This window comes from Pristiophorus japonicus, chromosome 6, assembly GCF_044704955.1.
Source record: "Pristiophorus japonicus isolate sPriJap1 chromosome 6, sPriJap1.hap1, whole genome shotgun sequence".
Lineage (NCBI taxonomy): Eukaryota > Metazoa > Chordata > Chondrichthyes > Pristiophoridae > Pristiophorus > Pristiophorus japonicus.
The window spans coordinates 251167622-251189799 of NC_091982.1; the positions used below are offsets into that span (position 1 = coordinate 251167622).

General features: G+C 49.4%; 1 protein-coding gene and 1 pseudogene across 2 annotated transcripts in view; one reads left to right on the top strand and one right to left on the bottom strand.

Annotated features, from left to right (window-relative positions):
* Nucleotides 1–22178, bottom strand: part of tp63 (tumor protein p63) — a 384611-nt gene that overhangs the window by 127658 nt on the left and 234775 nt on the right. The window lies entirely within an intron of this gene.
* Nucleotides 17394–17632, top strand: LOC139266437 (U2 spliceosomal RNA; annotated as a pseudogene).

The following is a 22178-nucleotide window of genomic DNA, read 5'->3' on the forward strand; positions in this document are numbered from 1 at the left end:
CTCCGCTTCCCCCAACACCCCCAAGGTACTCAACCCAAGCTCAGCTGCAGTGGTGCCTGGGGAGCAGGCAGACAGAAAGCGGGCGATAAGGGGAAGTGGGGAGCAGAGTGAGTTAGTCCAACATTTGTTTCCCAGCAGCTGCCGGTCCCGGCTGGTGCAACAGACAGAAAATACACAGTAACTTCAGCAAAAGATAAAGATGTTAAAAGCCACAGGCTCGAAGACATTTTGGAGATGACTCGGAGACAGGAAGCTGACACCACAATGAGTGGAAGGTGAGGTGTTCTGTAGGCAATGAGTCACCACACGCTGCTTGCAAAAGCACAGGTACAGCAATAAAAATGGCATTTGAAAACATTGTGTGGCTGCACCCCTTTATCAAACCCTCATCCTGTCCATCCCTCGCCGCTTCTTTCCATCCTCATCAACACAGTACACAGGCGGGTAGGGCGCACAACCGGCTGGCTCTCACCAAAACCTTCCCAGGTACTGTCAGAATCTAAACACGTAGCCAAAAAATAGCACCGGTCCGGCAATGGGCTGATTTCAGTGCCATTTGACTAATACACACAATGCCTCGCACCTTCTCTTTTATCATTCAATCTCTCCTGCCTTTCCCCACACAGACATTCTCTTTTGCTCATCCCTCCCCTCCCCCTTTCCCTGCCCCGACACTTGGCTTAAAAACCTGTTACATCTCGAACTTTTTCCAGTTCTGTCAAAGGGTCACAGACCCAAAACGTTAACTCTGTTTCTCTCTCCAGACGCTACCTGACCCGCTGAGTGTTTCCACAGCATTTTCTGTTCTTATTTCCAGCAGTATTTTGCTTTTGTGATATATTGAAAATACATACATAGTGTCAACCTCACAACCAATTATGGTACATAGTCCACAGGAAGTGTCCCAGCACGCACGCACAGCTGCTATTGCCCGCACGGTGAGTTCTGGCCCAGAAGGTGCCCTGCGCTGAGGGGGTACCAGCCAGAAGGGGCGTGGGGGGGGTGGGGAATATAATTTTGAAAAAACAACAAACCACAAACATAATCAAGGACTCTGCACAGGATAAAGAAAGACTTGCATTTCTATAGCGCCTTTCACGACCATCGGGCATCTCAAAGCACTTTACAGTTAATGAAGTACTTTTGGAATGTAGTCACTGTTGTAATGTAGGAAACGGAGCAGGCAATTTGCGCACAGCAAGCTCCCACAAACAGCAAGGTGATAACAAAAACAGATGAGCTGGTCATTATGTTGATTGAAAGATACATATTGGCCCCAGTACACCGGGGAGAACTCCCCTGCTCTTCTTCGAAATAGTGCCCCGGGGTCTTTTACATCTACCTGAGAGAGCAGACGGGCCTTGGTTTAACAGCGCTCCGTCAGTACCGCCCCTCCGACAGTGCGGCGCTTCCTCAGTACTGCCCCTCCGACAGTGCGCCGCTCCCTCAGTACTGCCCCTCAGACAGTGCGCCGCTCCCTCAGTACTGCCCCTCCGACAGTGCGCCGCTCCCTCAGTACCGCCCCTCCGACAGTGCGCCGCTCCCTCAGTACTGCCCCTCCGACAGTGCGCCGCTCCCTCAGTACTGCCCCTCCGACAGTGCGCCGCTCCCTCAGTACTGCCCCTCCCTCCGTACTGCTCCCTCAGCACTGCAGTGGGAGTGTCAGCTTCGATTTACGTGAGACTTGAACCCACAACTTTGTGACTCAGGTGAGTGTGCTGCCCACAGCCATTGCTGACACTGTTAAGGTGCTGAGAGAGAGAGTGTTGTGGACTATTCAGAAAGTAACCCACGAGCACAGTGTCAGTGAGAACTGTCCCGGCAGTGCACTGACTCTGCAGCGAGCAAGTGTTCAGCACACTGTGGCCACGAACTTTGTGAAAATGTCAGAGGTTTACAGTCAAATGGGGAGTTCCCAACCACTGCATGAATTTGAAATCGTCTGCTTCTGGGGAGAGGAAGCCAGCTGCACGGTTGGGCAAGGCCGACGAGAAGTGTGTGTGTGTGAGGGCTGGGGACAAGAATGGAGTTACAGTGTCCAACTCCCTCAAAGTCCAAGGACAAAACGTTCGATAAATACAGGCCTTTATTCAATAACACCCTGCTCTGTGCTGCAGAAACATCTCCGAGCCTCAGAAACAATTCATTAAGATACAACTGCTGTGAAGCACCTTGGGATGTTTCACTATGTTAAAGGAGCTATAGAAATACAAGTTGTTGTTGTAAACAAACATGGCAGCTAATTCTGCGCACAGCAAGATCCGAGCACAGCGATGAACGATCAGTTACTCTAGTGCGTTTGGCCCACTTGGGAACAGTTGAGGTCAGCTGTGCCTGTAACAGAATTGAGGTGGGGGAGGGGGGCAGCGGCAGGCAGCAAGCAGGATAGAGGGTAAGAAAGGGCTACAGCAAGTGGCATGTTGGCCTTTATTGCCAGACGGTTAGAGTATAACAGTAAGGACGTCCTGCTACAACTGTACAGGGCCTTGGTAAGACCACACCTGGAGTACTGCGCACAGTTTTGGCCTCCTTATCTGAGGAAGGATATACTTGCCTTGGAGGCGGTGCAACCGAGATTCATCAGATTGATTCCTGGGATGAGAGGGCTTTCCCAGGAGGAAAGATTGAGTAGATTGGGCCTATACTCTCTGGAATTTAGAAAAATGAGAGGTGATCTCATTGAAACATATGAGATTGAGGGGGATTGACAGGGTAGATACTGAGAGGTTGTTTCCCCTGGCTGGAGAGTCTAGACACAGGGGGCACAGTCTCAGGATAAGGGGTCGGCCATTTAGGACTGAGATGAGGAGGAATTTCTGGAATTCTCTGTCGCGGAGGACTATGGAAGCTGGGTCATTGAATATATTCAAGACAGAGATCGATAGATTTTTGGATATTAAGGGACTGAAGGGATGTGGGGATAGGGCAGGAAAATGGGGTTGAGGTAGAAGATCAGCCATGATCTTGTTGAATGGCGGAGCAGGCTCGAGGGGCCGAATGGCCGACTCGCTCCTAATTCTTCTGTCCTTACGTTCTTAATTGTTGGAAATGATTTATGCCGCCCTGTAATGAATCTGGCGCTGGCACCTCTAGCCCCTGGTTTGCAATCACCTCGCCCTCTCTCCCGCTGCTACCTTGCGTTTGCCGAGACAATGATCAGGAGCGGGTCTGTTGCTTCACGGTTTCTCTCCTTACCCTAAAGTTCACAGGCCTGTTGTGATAAGAATAAAGCTCAGTCCCACAGAGATCTGCAGGGTCCTTCTGACCTGTGCGGCTTCAGTATCTCACTGGGCCAAGCACTGATGGACTCGGCCATTGGCACAGCTTCTGCAAGATCCTTCATTGAAGATCACCGAACAGTGAATTGCCCCTTCCGAGCTCAAGGGTGGTGAGGCCAGCACTTCCAGCACGTTGCCCCTGGTCAGTGAACTCTGCACCGGCGAGAAATCACATCCAGAACCTCGCCCAGTGACGCCCGACTCTGCCCCCCGTGAGGGGCACAGCGCCCGACTCTGCCCCCCGCGAGGGGCACAGCGCCCGACTCTGCCCCCCGCGAGGGGCACAGCGCCCGACTCTGCCCCCCGCGAGGGGCACAGCGCCCGACTCTGCCCCCCGCGACTTCAGTTTCTCCAGACAGAACAGAAAGCATCAGTTACACTCCCAGCGTGTCCCATCTGAGCACTTGCATTTTGATATTACCAGTGTTCTTTGACTGAATGATAAGAAACTACAGCAGTAATATGTGATGGATTGAGGGGATTCTAGATCAGTTCTGATAACCTGGGGGGGGGGGGGAGCTGCAGTTACTGAAATTGTCACAAATGCAAGAGTTTTATGTATAATTGCTCATTAATGGCCAGCCCCGTCCAGGAGCTGCGTTCACACCTTGCGACATTTGATCCAGCGGACTGCGAGTGTGAGCTTGAGCCAATCAAAGCCGGCAGGATCCCGCTGCCTACTCCGGATCCCCTCCAAGTACTCCACTGCATTGCTAGTATCCCAGAAAGCCTTCCAACACATGGCACTGACTCACAGGTGTTCCCTGCGCAGCGAATGACACATGTGCTGCTTTCATGAGTTAATCTGTCAGAAATGCAGCCTGAGAGACACTCCCTTTGTTCTGTCCTCCCATCCTCTTCACATTGCACACCGACTCCCAGAGGAAGCTGAAAGCTACCCAGTCACAACAATCCGGGGCCCAGCACAAATCCCACTGCTACACATCCAAATATTCACCCATTGTTCTCAGACGCTCCAGGGGAGGTTTATTAGAGGCGTAACCAGAGGACACAGAGTTAAAATAATTGACCTAAAAGCCACAGGAATCATAGAATCATAGCAATTTACAGCAGGGAAGGAGGCCATTCGGCCCATCGTGTCCGTGCCGGGCGACAAAGAGCTATCCAGACTAATCCCACTTTCCAGCTCTTGGGTCCGTAACCCTGTAGGTTACGGCACTTCAAGTGCAGATGCAAGTACTTTTTAAATGCCATCAGGGTTTCTGCCTCTACCACCCTTTCAGGCAGTGAGTTCCAGACCCCCATCACCCTCTGGGTGAAAAGAATTCTCAACTCCCCTCTAATCCTTCTAGCAATTACCTTAAACCTATGCCCCCTGGTTATTGAACCCGGGGAGGGGACATGAGGAGAATTTTTTTTACACAGCCAGTTATGATCTGGAATGCACTGCCTGAAGCAGATTCAATAATAACTTTCAAAAGGGATTGGAGAAATGGGCAGGGCTGTGGGGAAAGAGCAGCGAGATGGGACTAACTGGATCGCTCTTTCACAGAGCCGGCACAGGCACAATGGGCCGAAAGGCCTCCTTCTGTGCTGTATGATCAAAGATTTACATAAGTGCAGCTGTGAGAGAGCAAAGAGTTTCTGGAATCGCTGGCAGAGATTTCCTCACCGAGTGTAGTTTAGCCAGAAGGAGGGATGGTCAAAGCCCGCAGGGACTTTCATGAAGCAGGACACTGCGGAAAGCACTCCTCCTTCAACACTCAGCAGCCTGGGAGCTGAGCAGCTGAACATGGAGCCCATAGGCAGGGTCTGACTTGTGGCGGGGGGGAAGGAGCTCTGTGGCTCAGTCGTAGTTTTCTTGCATCTCAGTCAGGAGGTCGCAGGTTCAAGCGCCGCTCAAGAGACTTGAGCACAAAATCCAGGCTGACACTCCAGGGCAGTACTGAGGGAGCGCCGCACTGTCAGAGGGGCAGTACTGAGGGAGCACCGCACTGTCGGAGGGGCAGTACTGAGGGAGCGCCGCACTGTCGGAGGGGCAGTACTGAGGGAGCGCCGCACTGTCGGAGGGGCAGTACTGAGGGAGCGCCGCACTGTCGGAGGGGCAGTACTGAGGGAGCGCCGCACTGTCGGAGGGGCAGTACTGAGGAAGTGCTGCACTGTCAGAGGTGCCATCTTTCTGATGAAATGTTAAACCGAGGCTCCGTCTGCTTTCTCAAGTGGATATGAAAGATCCCATTGCACTATTTTGAAGAAGAGCAGGGGAGTTATCTCTGGTGACCTGGCCAATATTTATCCCTCAATCAACATCACTAAAACAGATGATCTGGTCATTATCACAGTGCTGTTGCGGGAGCTTGCTGTGTGCAAATTGGCTGCCGTGTTTCCCACAATGCAACAGTGACTTCACACCAAAAGTACTTCATTGGCTGTAAAGCGCTTTGAGGTTGCAAAAGACGCTGTGTAAATGGGAGTTTTTCTTTCTTTCTACAACACATCACAAGAGTTTTAGTATTATTCCTGACAATGTACAAATCGGTTCCACAGGGCATCAGACCACGAGTAGAGCCAAGCGTGGCAGGAAGACAAAGCTACGTGGGCCCATCACGGTCACTCCAACTGTTGGATGCCGATTACAAGGAATTCTGGTTGAACAAAGCCAGTGGAAATAAAACACAACATCCTGACTTGGAAATATATCACCGTTCCTTCATCGTCGCTGGGTCAGAATCCTGGAACTCCCTCCCTAACAGCACTGTGGGAGCACCTTCACCACATGGACTGCAGCGGTTCAATGCGGCGGCTCACCACCACCTTCTCAAGGGGCAATTAGGGACGGGCAATAAATGGCGGCCACATCCTAGGAACGAATTTTAAAAGAAATTTCCCCTTGAAGGTGGCGGCTGCGTTTCCTACATTACAACAGTGACCACACTTCAAAAGTACTTCATTGGCTGTAAAGCGCTTTGGGAAGTCCTGAGGTTGTGAAAGGCGCTATAGAAATGCGGGTCTTTCAAAAACCTCACCAACAGATCTGGAGGGCGACTCGGTGATGGGCAATAAATGCTGGCGACGCCCACATCCCGAGAATGATGGAACAAAATTGTATGCAACTTTGCAATTTAACGAGAAAATAAAAAGGGAGCCAAGCAGTGCGATGGCAGAGCTGCAGGCTGTACCCGCGACACCCACACCCCACACTCAGCCTTAGCTCAGTGATCACTGGCGTGCCAGGCATTGCACTGCGGAGGGTGGGGGGGGAGGGGGGGTCAGAGAGTAGGAACAGGTCAGGCAGGGACAGCATTCAAGAGCTCAATGCTGAAAGCGAGTTTCACAGACATCAAAATAACAGAGTGCAGCTGAGTAAGCAACAAACACTCTCCCAGCGGATACCGTATCTGCTAACCACAGAATGTGCTTTCGCCAGCGCCGTCATCCTATTGCATTACAGAATGTTTACAGACATCACAAGTGGAGTTACTCCCGGAGGCAGAGGTGCCCATGGGAGGGAGATCGGCCCATCCGCATACCGGCTCCCGGTGTGTCCGGCATCCTTTGCTCACACCAGTTTTTAATGTGAGATCAAGATGAATGATGCCGGTGATGGAATGAAAGACAGACATGCATTTGTATAGCGCCTTTCACTGGATGTCCCAAAGTGCTTTACAGCCAATGAAGTACTTTTGAAGTGTAGTCACTGTTGTAATGTAGGAAACGCAGCAGCTAATTTGCGCACAGCAAGCTCCCACAAACAGCAATGTGATAAATGACCAGATCATCTGGGTTTTTTTTTAAAAAGTGACGTTGCTTGAAGGATAAACATTGGCCCCAGGACACCGGAGATAACTTCCCTGCTCTTCATCGAAATACTGCCATGGGATCTTTTACATCCACCTGAGCGCGCAAACGGGGCCTCAGTTTAACGTCTCATCCGAAAGATGGCACCTCAGACAGTGCAACACTACCTCAGTACTGCCCCTACGACAGTGCAGCACTCCCTCAGTACCGCCCCCACCCCCCCGACAGTGCAGCGCTCTCTCAGTACCGCCCCTCCGACAGTGCAGCGCTCTCTCAGTACCGCCCCTCCGACAGTGCAGCGCTCTCTCAGTACCGCCCCTCCGACAGTGCAGCGCTCCCTCAATACTGCCCCTCTGACAGTGCAGCGCTCTCTCAGTACTGCCCCTCCGACAGTGCGGCGCTCCCTCAGTACTGCCCCTCCGACAGTGCGGCGCTCCCTCAGTGCAGTGCTCTCTCAGTACTGCCCCTCCGACAGTGCAGTGCTCCCTCAGTACTGCCCCTCCGACAGTGCTGTGCTCCCTCAGTACTGCCCCTCCGACAGTGGATTTGAACCCACAACCTTCTGACTCAGAGTCGAGGGTGCTACCCACTGAGCCACGGCTGACTTTAGGTTTTAGGACTGAGCACACTGTATAAAGTGGCAATTCTCTGCACCAACAATGTCTCTGCCTCAATAAAGCAGTTCCTACTGTACCACTCTGACATTTCAACATCCCACACCACTCCTCTCTGACCGACCGCACCAATTTAACTCAGTTTTGTGTTGATTTGGGGGAAGATTTATGCTGCATTCCCTCAAAGAACAATCCCATTTCACAAAGGAGATTTTTATCCTGGCGTCCGGATTTGAACCCCGGTCTCAGGTGATGGGCCCCAGTCCAATTCCCGCTGCTGCCCAGCCCATCCACATCCTGCTATGGCTCCGTGTACAGATCCATTTGCTGCAGCACAGGCTGGGGCAGGTACCCGGGGGAGGTGTAGGAAGGTACTAGTGGAGCCTGGACTGTTGGTCAATCCACAGCAGGCCTGAGATCTGGGAGCACTCCCCTTTCCCTCGCAGCCTGTCAATGCAGCAACCAACCAGCACGAACTCACATTTCCATCGCACCGGTAATGGAGACAACAAACACAAGGTGCTTCAGAGGTGTGAGGCAAATACCTAAGGAGGAGAGGAGAGATCAGGAGTGATGTTCCAGAGATGGGTTTTAACGGCTGGTGGGGGGGTTTAATGAGGTAATTTCTAGAGCATGAAAGAATAAAAGAAAGACTTGGATTGATATAGCACCTTTCACGATCACCGGACGTCTCAAAGCGCTTTACCACCAATGAAGTACTTTTGGCGTGTAGTCACTGTTATAACGTAGGGAATGCAGCAGCCAATCTGCGCACAGCAAGCTCCCACACACAGCAATGTGCTAATAATCAGATAATCGGTTAGCATGGGGCCTGGGCAGCTGAAAGCACGGCCACTGTTGGTGGGAGGGCAAGAAGATGGGAGTGCGAGAGTAATGGATATTTGGGGTGACTGCAGGAGGTTGCAGATACAGGGAGGGGGCGAGGCCATGGAGCGGTATAAACACAAGGAGGAGAGTTTTAAACTGGAGCCATTGACCTACTGGTGGCCAATAGCAGTCAGCGAGGACAGGGCTGAGTAGGAAATGGTGCAGCTGGAGATACAGGCAGCAGAGCGAAGGCACGGCCATTCACACTGAGAATACACTATTTAACCGAAGGTTACGCGCTGTGACAGTAATTAATCCACTCACTGATCTGATGGACACTATGAAACTTCCCATCATTGCAGGTCACGTCACGTTTGAGCAAAGTTTATCCACACAAACGACACACTCAGCAGAATCGTCAGTGCAGTCGCAGAATTGGTTACATTGCCTTTCATTCTTGAAGTGACTTCAAAACTATACAGAGCCCAACAAACTCTGCACATCGTGCAGTTACACCCGGCGGACGATTCAGCACCAAACAGCGGCAACAGAAACACAATTCGGGTTGCGAAGCAACGGGTTTTCAGATCTGCCATTTGGACAGTGTTTCTCTGAATGAAGCGATTAATGTGTTTTGAGATACGGGGTACCACGTGGACGTTGTTAGGAGTTTGGGACCAGTCAAACTGGACTGGAATCGGCTTCTCTAGGATTGTACACTTCTATTCTGTGAGACAACCTGCTGCCTCCTTGTTTTCAGGAGATGAAAAGTCTTCGTCCCAGTGAGTACGAGCGTCGGCCACTGCTGGACCCAGCTACAGAGAGTCGGGCGGGGTCCGTACAGAGCGGGCGGGGTCCGCACAGGGCGGGTCGGGGTCCGTACAGGGCGGGTCGGGGTCCGTACAAAGCCCCGGTCCGTACAGGGCGGATCGGGGTCCGTACAGAGCCCCGGTCCGTAGAGAGCGGGTCGGGGTCCGTACAGAGCCCCGGTCCGTACAGAGCCGGGGTCCGTACAGGGCGGGTCGCGGTCCTTACAGGGTCGCGGTCCGCACAGAGCCCCGGTCCGTACAGAGCGGGTCAGGGTCCATACAGGGCCCCGGTCCGTACAGGGCGGGTCGCGGTCCGTACAGGGCGGGTCGCGGTCCGTACAGAGATGCAGCATAACCACTGGTGAATTTGTACAAGGCAGTAGATAGGCCACGTCGACACACTGCGTGCCCAGTTATAAAAAAGACATCAAAGGCACCAAGGTGATCCCAGGGATGGGAAACTAGTTATGAGCAGAATGCAGAGACAGTAAAAACATTTCCACTGGAGCAGCAGAGATTTAGAATCATAGAATGATAAAGCACAGAAGGAGGCCATTCGGCCCATCTTGCCTCTGCTGGCCCTTTAACGAGTGATCCAATTACTTGCACTACCCCGCTCTGACCCCACAGCCCTGCAAATGTTTACCCCTTCAAGTGTTAGTCCAATTCCCTTTTGAAAGTCACTATTGAATCCCTTTCAGACAGCGCATTCCAGAAAGAAAGAAGACAGACTTGCATTTCTATAGCACCTTTCACGACCACCGGACGTCTCAAAACGCTTTACAGGGAATGAAGTACTTTTTGGAGTGTAGTCACTGCTGTAATGTGGGAAACGCGGCAGCCAATTTGCGCACAGCAAGCTCCCACAAACAGCATGTGATAATGACCAGATAATCTGTTTCAGTGATGTTGATTGAGGGGTAAATATTGGCCAGGACACCGGGGATGACTCCCCTGCTCTTCGCCATGGGTTCTTTCACATCCACCTGCGAGAGCAGATGGGCTTCGGTTTAACGTCTTATCCGAAAGACCATAACAACTCGCTGTGTTCATAACATTCTCCACATGGAGATTTTTAAAAAGTGTGCAGGGTTTTAATGGGGAGTATTGGGAAAGACTATTTTCTCCGGTTGGCCAGGGGCCTGAGATTGAATATCCAGCCCACTGTTGAAAAGGGAAGAGATTAAAAGCAGAAATTAAAGTGTTTATTCAGCAGTTACTGCTGCCCTACAGCATCATTCAACAACAACAACTTGCATTTATATAGCACCTTTAATGTAGCAAAACGTCCCAAGATGCATCACTGGAGCATTATCAACCAAATTTGACACTGAGCCAAATGAGGAGATATTAGGGCAGATGAACAAAAGGTTGGTCAAAGAGGTAGGTTTTAAGGAGCGTCTTAAAGGAGTAGAAAGAGGTAGTGAGGCGGAGAGGTTTAGGGAGGGAGTTCCAGAGCTTGGGGCCCAGGCAACAGAAGGTACGGCTACCGATGGTTGAGCGATTAATGCTCAGGAGGGCAGAATTAGAGGAGCGCAGATACCTCGGGGGGTTATGGGGCTGGAGGAGATTAGAGAGATAGGGAGGGGCGAGGCCATGGAGGGATTTGAAAATAAGGATAACGATTTTAAACTTGAGGCATTGCTTAACCGATTCAAAGACTGGCCAATTTAAAGATGGAATTGTGAAAGTACATGGAAGAAAGGCGGAGCACCAGGGAGAGGCCCCTGCTATCCAGTGAGCACAATGGGTAATCGAAGGAGTGGCAGCTTCCAACCAGGCGGCAGGTAAAGCAAGACGTGCTCTGTATTCCCCCAACGTTCAGAGGCCGCTCACAGTTACAATCCACGTCAGAACTGCACGCGTCGCTGAAACATTAGCCAATCAGCACCGAGCGAGACAAGAGCGAGCTGGAAATACAGTCATCAATAATTCACCTAACCATTCATGAAACGTTTTCGCAGCTCGAGTCAACCCATCCCATCCAGACCACGTGGCTTCCAAACTCCGACATCAACTCCACGTGCTGAGTGGCCGGCACAATCTAGCACGATTTCAACTATAGCATTTTAAAAATATAAAGTGAAACAGCACAGGCTTAAGGAATGAATTTTAATATTTAGACTTTCGTAGTCTAGAACAAGCATCAAGATTCGAGTGTAGATTCACCCATCGGATATCTGGCACAGAAACAGGCCATTCGGCCCAACCAGTCCATGTCAGCGTTTATGCTCCACTCGAGCCTCCTCTCGTCTTTCCTCATCTAAATCTATCAGCATAACCCTCTATTTTCTTCTCCCTCATATGCTTGTCTAGCCTCCCCTTAAATGCATCGATACTATTCGCCTCAACCACTCCCTGTGGCAGCGAGTTCCACATTCTCACCACTCTCTGGGTAAAGAAGTTTCTTCTAAATTCTCTATTGGATTTCTTGGTGACTATCTTATATTGATGGCCTCTAGTTATGCTCTTCCCCACAAGTGGAAACATTCTCTCTCTATGCACTCTATCAAAACCTTTCACCGTTTTAAAGACCTCTATTAGGTCACCCCTCAGCCTTCTTTTTTCGAGAAAAAAAGGAGACTCAGCCTGTTCATCCTTTCCTGATATGTATCCCCTCGCATTTCTGGTATCATCCTTATAAATCTTCTCTGCACCCTCTCCAGTGCCTCTATATCCTTTTTATAATATGGCGACCAGAACTGTACGCAGTACTCCAAGTGTGGTCTAACCAAGGTTCGATACAGGTTTAGCATAACTTCCCTATTTTTCAATTCTATAGCTCTAGAAATAAACCCTAGTGCCTGGTTTGCTTTTTTATGGCCTCGCTAACCTGTGTTGCAACTTTTAATGATGTGTATTTGTACTCCAAGATCCCTTTGTTCCTCTACCCCACCTAGACTCGCACCCTCCAAGTAATAAGTGACCTCCCTATTCTTCTTACCAAAATGTAATACCTCACATTTATCGGTGTTGAACTTCATTTGCCAATGATATGCCCATTCTGCAAGTTTATTAATGTCAGATGGTGACTAACACCTGTGAAACGCCTTGGGACGTTACACTATGTTATTATCATCATAGGCGGTCCCTCGAAATGAGGATGACTTGCTTCCATGCCAAAAAAGGATGAGTTCACAGGTGTTTCAATAAAGGACCCGAACTATATCCTCAAGAGTGGAAGATGCCTGTGCGTGGATTTTTTTAACGTGTGGTGACCGTTGCACACCAGCCACCACACGGGCTTGACAGAGCTAGGTCTTGGTCCAGTGGCAAGGATTACCCAAGACGACTGGAGACCAGCTCTGTTGCACGGATCTAGTGCGCACACATATCGCAGTGTGGGCTGGCCCGTGCTGCCCCTGGGCCCTGAACTCACGCCTCTCCTGGGCCCCGATCACGTCCCTCTGCAATCTCTCACCGCTCCTTCGCCCCGATCTCGCCGCTCCTGCTCTATCTGCCCACGCTCCAATCACCGACCTGGACCTTGATGACGTCACTCTTCGCTGCCGTCGACCTCCTGCACCAGCTCGCGCTGCTCCCTGGAGTACTATGCCTCCACGCTGCTCCCCGAGGCCTCCACGCTGCTCTCGGGCCGCCGCTCACCGCTCCTTTTATGGCCCCGGCCTGCCGCTGGTGTTCTCACGCAGGTTGGGGCCTCCACGCTGTAAAGGGTACTATCTAAATGCACGTTGTTGGTGTTGGTTCCCAGGATGGGAAGCTGTGTTATGAAGAGAGACTCGAGATATTGGAACAATAGCTACAGCAACAGAAAAGGCCAAGAGGAGATTTGATAGTGTTTTTTTAATTTATGAAGACTCTTGCTGAAGTGAATAGGGAAATAATATTTCAACATTTGCCACTGTGACTGCACTTCAGAACTAATTCATTGTCTGCGAGATGTCCTGAGGATATCCTTCTTTGACTTGGGGGGGAGGGGGGGAGGTCATCAACTTAAAATGATCACGGAGAGTGAGGAGAGCTGGGTACAGAGAAAGGAATGCTTTACCTCAGAACCATTATACCTTTTTAGGGAACACTGGATACAGAGGATGATGTGGGACTGTGGGGAGAGTGTAGGGCAGTGGGTCATTTTGTGGGTCTAACAGAGCACTAGCACAGACACGATGGACCGAATGGCCTTCTATGCTATAAAGCGCTAGTTTTATTTGTTCTTTCATTTCCTTTCTAAGTGCCTCTACACCGCGCATTACCCTTCAACACTCAGCCCACACCACATCTGATCTCAAACCGACCACGAGAAGCTCTACACAAGCAGCTCAAGGCCAATCACATTGCAGCCAATCTGCTCACAGCAAGCTCCCACAAACAGCAATGTGATAATGACCAGATAATTGTTTTTTGTAATGTTGATTGAGGGGTAAATATTAGTCCCGACACAGGAGAGAACTCCCCTGCTCTTAGGTAGGTTGGGCCTATATTCATTGGAATTCAGAAGCATGAGAGGTGATCTTATCGAAACGTATAAAGTTATGTGGGGGCTTGACAAGGTCGATGCAGAGAGGATGTTTCCACTGATAGGGGAGACTAGAATTAGGGGGCATAATCTTAGAATAAGGGGCCGCCCATTTAAAACTGAGATGAGGAGGAATTTCTTCTCTCAGAGGGTTGTAAATCTATGGAATTCGCTGCCTCAGAGAGCTGTGGAGGCTGGGTCATTGAATATATTTAAGACAGAGATAGACAGTTTCTTAACCGATAAAGGAATAAGAGGTTATGGGGAGCGGGTAGGCAAGTGGACCTGAGTCCATGATCAGATCAAACATGATCGTATTGAATGGCGGAGCAGGCTCGAGAGGCCGTATGGCCTACTCCTGCTCCTATTTTGTTATGTTCTTATGCTCTTCTTCAAAATAGTGACGTGGGATCTTTTACGGCCACCTGAGAGAGCAGAAGGGACCTCGGTTTAATGTCTCATCCAAGTACTAATTTTATAGAAGCATTTACAATTATGAAAGGATGCAAGAGACTTGGGACAGAGTGAGCAGAAGATGCTTTCTTACACAGAGAGGTGTGTGTGAATACGGCACCACAAAAAATATCAAGATCACCAAAAGTGGGACTTGTACATACTGCATGGTTTTACAGTTAAAAGGTTAGTGAGAATCAACTCATTATCAGGACCTCCAATAATTGGTGGCGTAGTGGTTATATTACTGGATAATAATCCAGAGAACATGAGTTCAAATCCCACCCTGGCAGTTTGAGAATTCAAATTCAAATTTGAACAAAATGTGGCAATAAAAAGCCGGTATCAGCAAAAATATGAGTGTGAAGCCAGCAGCAAAATACTAGAGATGCTGGAAATCTGAAATAAAAACAGCAATGCTGGAAACACTCAACAAGTCCAGCAGCAACTGTGGAGCGAGGACAGGAGGGTTAAAACATTGAGTCAGTGACCTCTCGTCAGAACACGATCTGTTGATTGTTGTAAAAACCCAACTGGTTCCCCAATGTTCCTCAGGGAAGGAAACCCGCCACCCTTACCCGGTCTGGGCCTATATGTGACTCCAGTCCCACACCCACGTGGTTGACTCTTAACCGCGCCCTGAAGTAGGCCTAGCGAGACACTTGTGAAAGGGAGGTCATGCCTGACAAACCTGATGGAATTTTTTGAGGTTGTGACTAAAGTAGTGGACAGGGGAATGTCTATGGATGTTATTTATATGGACTTCCAGAAGGCAGTTGATGAAGCCCCTTATAAGAGACTGTTATCTGAGGTAGAAGCCCATGGGATTGAGGGCAAATTATTGATCTGGTTAGGAAATTGGCTGAGCGGCAAGAGACAGGCAGTAGGGATAATGGGCAGGTGCTCACATTGACAGAATGTGACTAGTGGTGTCCCACAGGGATCTGTGTTGGGGTCTCAACTGTTCACTGTATTTATTAATGACTTTGATGATGACATAGAAAGTCATATAACCAAATTTGCCGATGACACAAAGATAGGTGGCATTGTAGGCAGTGTAGATGAAAGCATAAAATTACACAGGGATATCGACAGATGAAGTGAATGGGCAAAACTGTGGCAAATGGATTTCAATGTAGGCAAATGTGAGGTCATCCACTTTGGACCTAAACAGGATAGAACAGGGTACTTTCTAAATGGTGAAAGGTTAAACACAGTGCAGGTCCAAAGGGACTTGGGGTCCAGGTACATAGGTCATTAAAATGTCCTGAACAGGTACAGAAAATAATCAAAAAGGCAAATGGAAGCTGGCCTTTATATCTAGAGGATTAGAATACAAGGGGGTAGAAGTTATGCTGCAGCTGTACAAAGCCCTGGTTAGACCACACCTGGAGCACTGTGAGCAGTTCTGAGCACCACACCTTAGGGAGGATATACTGGCCTTGGAGGGAGTGCAGCATCGGTTTACCAGAATGATACCCGGACTCCAAGGGTTAAGTGACAAGGAGAGATTACACAAGTTAAGACAAAAGCAAAATACTGCAGATGCTGGAATCTGGACTAAAAACAGAAAATGCTGGAAATCTCAGCCGGTCAGGCAGCATCTGTGGGGAGGAAGCAGAATTAACCTTTCGGGGTGATGACGAAGGGTCACAGACCCGAAACGTTAACTCTGCTTCCTCTCCACAGATGCTGCCTGACCTGCTGAGATTTCCATCATTTTCTGATTTTATTACATAAATTAAGGTTGCATTTCCTAGAATTTAGAAGCTTAACATAGAAACATAGAAAATTAGGTGCAGGAGTAGGCCATTCTGCCCTTCTAGCCTGCACCGCCATTCAATGAGTTCATGGCTGAACATGCAACTTCAGTACCCCCTTCCTGCTTTCTCGCCAAACCCCTTGATCCCCCTAGTAGTAAGGACTTCATCTAACTCCCTTTTGAATATATTTAGTGAATTGGCCTCAACTACTTTCTGTGGTAGAGAATAAGGGGTGATCTGATCGAAGTTTTCAGGATATTAAAAGGTAGATCGAGAGAAACTATTTCTGCTGGTTGGGGAGTCTAGGACTGGGGGGCATGGTCTAAACATTAGAGCCAGACCTTTCAGGAGTGAAATTAGGAAACACTTCTACACACAAAGCGTGGTAGAAGTTTGGAACTCTCTTCCATAAATGGTAATTGATGAGAGATCAATTGTTAATTTTAAATCAGAGATTGATAGATTTCTGTTACCAAAAATATTAAGGGATATGGGCCAAAGGCGGGTATATGGAGTTAGATCGCAGATCAGCCAGAATCTCATTGAATGGCAGAGCAGGCTCGAGGGGCTGAATGGCCTACTCCTGTTAGTATGTTCCTAGATGTATCAAACCACTACAAAGGATTGCAGCAGTTCGGGAAATAGGCCCATTGCCACGAGCTTCTCAGGGAAACTGTGGATGTTCAATAAATGTGGCCTTGCCAGCAACGCCCACGTCCCGAGAATGACAAGATAATTTACATGCACATCAACTATTACTCCATTTACCCACACAGCACCTGTTGGAATTTCTATGCTGCAAATCTTCAGTCACAAATCCCAGAGAATCCAATGACTTTATTATACCTGCAGCAGGAGTGAGAACAGAAGGTAGCCAGCCACCATTTTATTGACTTTAGCCTTGAATATACTCAACAAATCAGCATCCACAACCCTCTGAGGCAGAGAATTCCAAAGATTCACCACCCTCTGGGTGAAGAAATTTCTCTTCATCTCAGTCTTAAGTGGTCGACCCCATATCCTGAGACTGTGCCCCTGGTTCTAGACTCTCTAGCCAGGGGAAACAATATCTCAGCATCTACCTGGTCAATCCCCCTCAGAATCTTGTATGTTTCAATTAGATCATCTCATTTTTCTAAACTCTGGAGAGTATGGGCCCAATCTACTCAAACTCTCCTCCATAGGACAATCCCCCCCCATTCCAGGGATCAATATAGTGAGCCTTCATTGCACCGTCTTGAAGGCAAGTTTATCCTTCCCTAGATAAGACGACCAAAACTGTGCACTCCAGGTGTGGTCTCACCAGGGCCCTGTACAATTGTAGCAGGACTTCCTTACTCTTGTGCTCCAACCCCCTTGCAATAAAGGCCAACATGCCATTTGCCTTCCTAATTGCCCAAGGTGCAGCAACACTCGCTTCTCGGCCTTTTGGCTAAGATCATGCGTAACTGACCTGACAGGGGAGTAGCCACCATGACCTCCGGGTGGTTCTCCCTGGATCAGGAAGGTATATGCTTGCTTTTTTGGAAACAGGAGGTGGGTGGGGTGGCTTGACCCATCCACCTCCACGGAGGTGTGTGGGGGACCTGACCCATCCACCTCCATGGCACGAACCTGATATTGCAGTACTTCCAGGAACGGTGCAGTGGCTCTAGGCCTTTTGGCTAAGAGCATTGGCGCAGAGTGATCCTTGGCGTGTGCAAGGTGACCTCTGGCGTTTGTGATTTGACAAAGAATTGGAACGATTGGCTACGAATTTCAAAAAAAAAAACACTCGCCAATGACAATTTATTTTATTGTGAGCCTAACAGAACTCACCTTTAATAGGATTCATGTACCGAATCGAGTGCCTCTTTACAATCTGAAGATCTCTTTAGACTGAGGGTGAAAGCTGATTTTTTCCTTCTTTTGCTGCACATGACTGCAACCTGGTTACTCTTTTTGCCATCGTGATCTGCCTCGTTCAGATTCTGAACAATAGCTCCCAGCCAGGCAGGAAAATGCCCTGCACTCCTGCTGGGAAACTCGGCCAGACTATTCCAAGTTTGAACTCCAGTCCTGGAGAGCTGGGGTTGGTTTCTTTGCAGCAGTGGGTTGAGGGGAGATTTAATTGAGGTGTATAAAATTATGAGTGGCCAAGATAGAGTGGATAGGAAGGACCCATTTCCCTTAGCAGAGAGGTCAACAGGCGGGGGGCATAGATTTAAAGTAATTGGTAGAAAGCTTAGAGAGGAGTTGAAGAGAACTTTTTTCACCCAGAGGGTGGTGGGGGTCTGGAACTCACTGTCTGAAAGGGTGGTAGAGGCAGAAACGCTCACCACATTTTAAAAATATTTGGATGTGCACCTGAAGTGCCGTAACCTGCACAGCTACGGACCGAGAGCTAGAAAGTGGGATTGGGCTGGATAGCTCTTGGTCGACTGGCGTGGACATGATGGGCCGAATGGCGGCCTCCTGTGCGGTAAATTTCTATGATTCGATGCTGTGAGCAGCATCTTACAGAACATGCTCAGGTGACGTTAGATACAAGACAGCCAAAGCCAAATGTGACAACAGTCGCTGGCTGTGATCTCCCGGGAGCTTCCGTTGGGAGGATCCCTCGGACAGATTCCAGTCAGGACAGAGTCTGGGGCCATCCCAGTTATTTGCTTCCTTAGTCATCATGTCGTCCTGCCCTACAATGGGATCCATTTTAGATTCCCAACCTCAATAACGCTCCGTGATCCCGTCCCCCTCCGACAGGGGCAATAACGATCCCTGTGGCAATGCAAATCAGTCTGGGGGAGCTGGTGCATTTAACAAGGTTTGTATAAACACCGTGGTGTGCAGAGTCTCCAGCCAAGCCTTCCCACACTTGATGGATATCCGAGTCCCTGCAGCGGGCCGAGCGCCTGCTGTAAGCGGGCCCTGACGGAGACGAGGCCCAGTGCCGCAGTGGTGGCTGGAACACTTTGCAAAGCTGCAGCACGCGGCGGACCAGCTGATTCAGAGTGCCGAAAAACAAACTTCACATGCACACAGAGCAAGTTCCACATTAATTTCAGTTTGCAAGACACTTCCAAAAGGGGCAAAATAGGTGGCAAAAGGGACTAAACAGGGTATATGCAGAGAGGCTGTTTCCCCTCGAGGGGGAAACTAGAACTAGGGGGCATAGTTTCAGAATAAGGGGTCGCCCATTTAAAACGGAAATGAGGAGGAATTTCTTCTCTGAGGGTTGTGACATTGTGGAATTCCCCAGAGAGCTGTGGAGGCTGGGTCATTGTATATATTTAAGGCGGAGATAGACAGATTTTTCAGCAATAAGGGAGTAAAGGGTTATGGGGAACGGGCAGGGAAGTGGAGCTGAGTCCGTGATCAGATCAGCCATGATCTTATTAAATGGTGGAGCAGGCTCGAGGGACCGTATGGCCGACTCCTGCTCCTATTTCTTACGTTCTTATGTAGAATGTGCATTTGGATGAATCAAGGAACTTGCACAGAACAGTGCAGCTGAAATGTTGGCAAAGAAAATCATTTTGTAAAAACCCCTTGGCCTGAATTATCTTCAAATCAGAGCCAGGGGATCGGTCACTTGCTGCAAGCCCATTATTATATTTCTCCTCATTTCTTTATGTTGCAATTGCCGCTGTTTATGCTGAATTCCTCTGTGTTATTTGCACTCCTCACCCCTACAAACTGGATATCCAAGAATATCTGACAAATGCCACAGACACAGTTCAGCTCTCAGATAGGCAGGTGTTGTCAGAATTCTGTGCCTCGAGCTATTAAAAAAAGGCATTTCAGATTAAACAAACGCTACAAAAGCCATCGCCTCCCACATCACTGAACCCTGCCAGTGCAAGCTGTATTCTAATGAGGAGGCTGGGCACACCCACACACAAACAGGCTCTGCTTTGGGCAGCTCATCCCACAGGCTGAGACTTTTCAATCTTTACCAAGATCTTAAGTGGTAATTTTCCAGTTTTAGAATCCTGCGCACCCGATGATTACAGAAATGTGATCGTGTATTGCTTCGCTGCGGAGTTAGATTCCAAACTGCTGGAAAGAAACAGCACTTCACTGAGTTGGAAGATAGTGTGAATCTTAGTTACACTGGGCAAGAACTTTTCCTTTCTCTGTTGAAGGATAAATCCACACCTCGAGAAGCGAATCAGTTTTATATTGTTCTACAAGCCCTCCTTAAACAGATTGGAACAAATGTAGTGTTGGGGTGGGGAGGCAGGGGCGGCGGCAAGGGGAGGGGAGGCGAGGGCGGGGTGAGGCGAGGAGGCGAGGGCGGGGAGGTGCGAGGCGGGGAGGCGAGGAGGTGAGGTGAGGCGGGGAGGCGAGGAGGCGAGGTGAGGCGGGGAGGCGGGGAGGCGAGGGCGGGGGAAGGCGAGGGCGGGGTGAGGCGGGGAGGCGAGGGCGGGGTGAGGCGGGGAGACGAGGTGAGGCGGGGAGGCGAGGGCGGGGTGAGGCGGGGAGGCGAGGTGAGGGCGGGGTGAGGCGGGGAGGCGAGGGCGGGGTGAGGCGGGGAGACGAGGTGAGGCGGGGAGGCGAGGGCGGGGTGAGGCGGGGAGGCGAGGTGAGGGCGGGGTGAGGCGGGAAGGCGAGGGCGGGGAGAGAGGGGAGGGCGGGGCAGGGAGGGGAGGGGAAGGGATAAGGGGGGGTTGAGGTGATGGATGTCTATGATTGAAAGCTCGGGTGAGCTCAGAGTTGCTCAAACTATGTAAATGCAGCTCTACTTTCAGCTGCACGGGTTCCTTTTAAAATTAAAGAATCGTTGTGTGGCTGTACAAACACTTAGTCCTGGCACTGGGACGTCTCTGCAATGCAGCTCCATTCAGCCTGCTCTCGGCCTTTGTTCAAACTATGTATAACTACTTTTCAGATTTCTTTGCCCTTTTATGTTACATTATTCTGCCTCCATTATGAAATCCCCATTTTTCTGTGAATCAAAGTTCAGAAACCTAATGCCTGGGGAATGTGAGCCCTCAGGATAGATTTCCACCTACATATTGCCCCAGACTGCTGACAGTGCATATCTCTCGCGCCCATCCCATTAAGCAATCCATAGCAACACTACTCTTTCTGGATATTTATTATAAATTATTGCTCCAGTCAGTGAATAACTTGCTTTTCTCAATCCCTCTACCCAGAGTAGCAGCAGTTAGGCATTGCAATATAAACTCAACTCATTGTCAGTACAATGCCGTTCTATATTTTTGATAATTGAGCATTACAGCACAGCTTAACGTACTTAGTTATGACATTTACACCGTCTAGACTCTGATAGTTAGTGAATAATAGGCTCTTAAACAGACCCTGCTCCCTGAATGACAAATGGATTAACCAAGGGGAGAATCGGGCCATTAATCTGCCGCTTAAGTGCACAGTTTGTGACTGGAAGCAAAGCTACACTATTTAAACAGACCTTAGATTGTTTTACACTTAATAAGGTAACTCCTGTACAGGAGCAAGGAGGATAGGGAATCAGAGAAATTTACAGCACAGGAGGCCACCATTCGGCCCATCGTGTCCGCACCGGCCAACCAAGAGCTATCCAGCCTAATCCCACTTTCCAGCTCTTGGTCCGGAGCCCTGTAGGTTACGGCACTTCAAGTGCACATCCAAGTACTTTTTAAAATGTGGCGAGGGTTTCTGCCTCTACCACCCTTTCAGGCAGTGAGTTCCAGACCCCCACAACCCTCTGCGTGAAAAAGGTTCTCCTCAACTCCCCTCTAATCCCTCTACCAATTACTTTAAAATCTATGCACCCTGGTTATTGACCTCTCTGTTAAGGGAAATCGGTCTATAAGGGGAATAGGTACTATGTAGAAGAGCAGGGGAGTTATCCCCGGTGTCCTGGCCAATATTTATTCCTCCATCAACATCACAAACAGATTATCTGGTCATTATCACATTGCTGTTTGTGGGAGCTTGCTGTGTGCAAATTGGCTGCCATGTTTCCCACATTACAACAGTGACTACACTCCAAAAGGTACTTCATTGCTTTGGGACATCTGGTGGTCGTGAAAGGCGCTATAGAAATGCAAGTCTTTCTTTTTTCTCAATTTTAGACACCTGAATCAAGTCTGCCATCAGCCTCTTCTGCTCCAAAGAAAGCAACCCCAGCCTATCCATTCTTTCCTCACAGCTAGAGGAGAATGGATGGTGACAATGGACAGACACTGGGTAACAAAGGAGACATGCTCAGG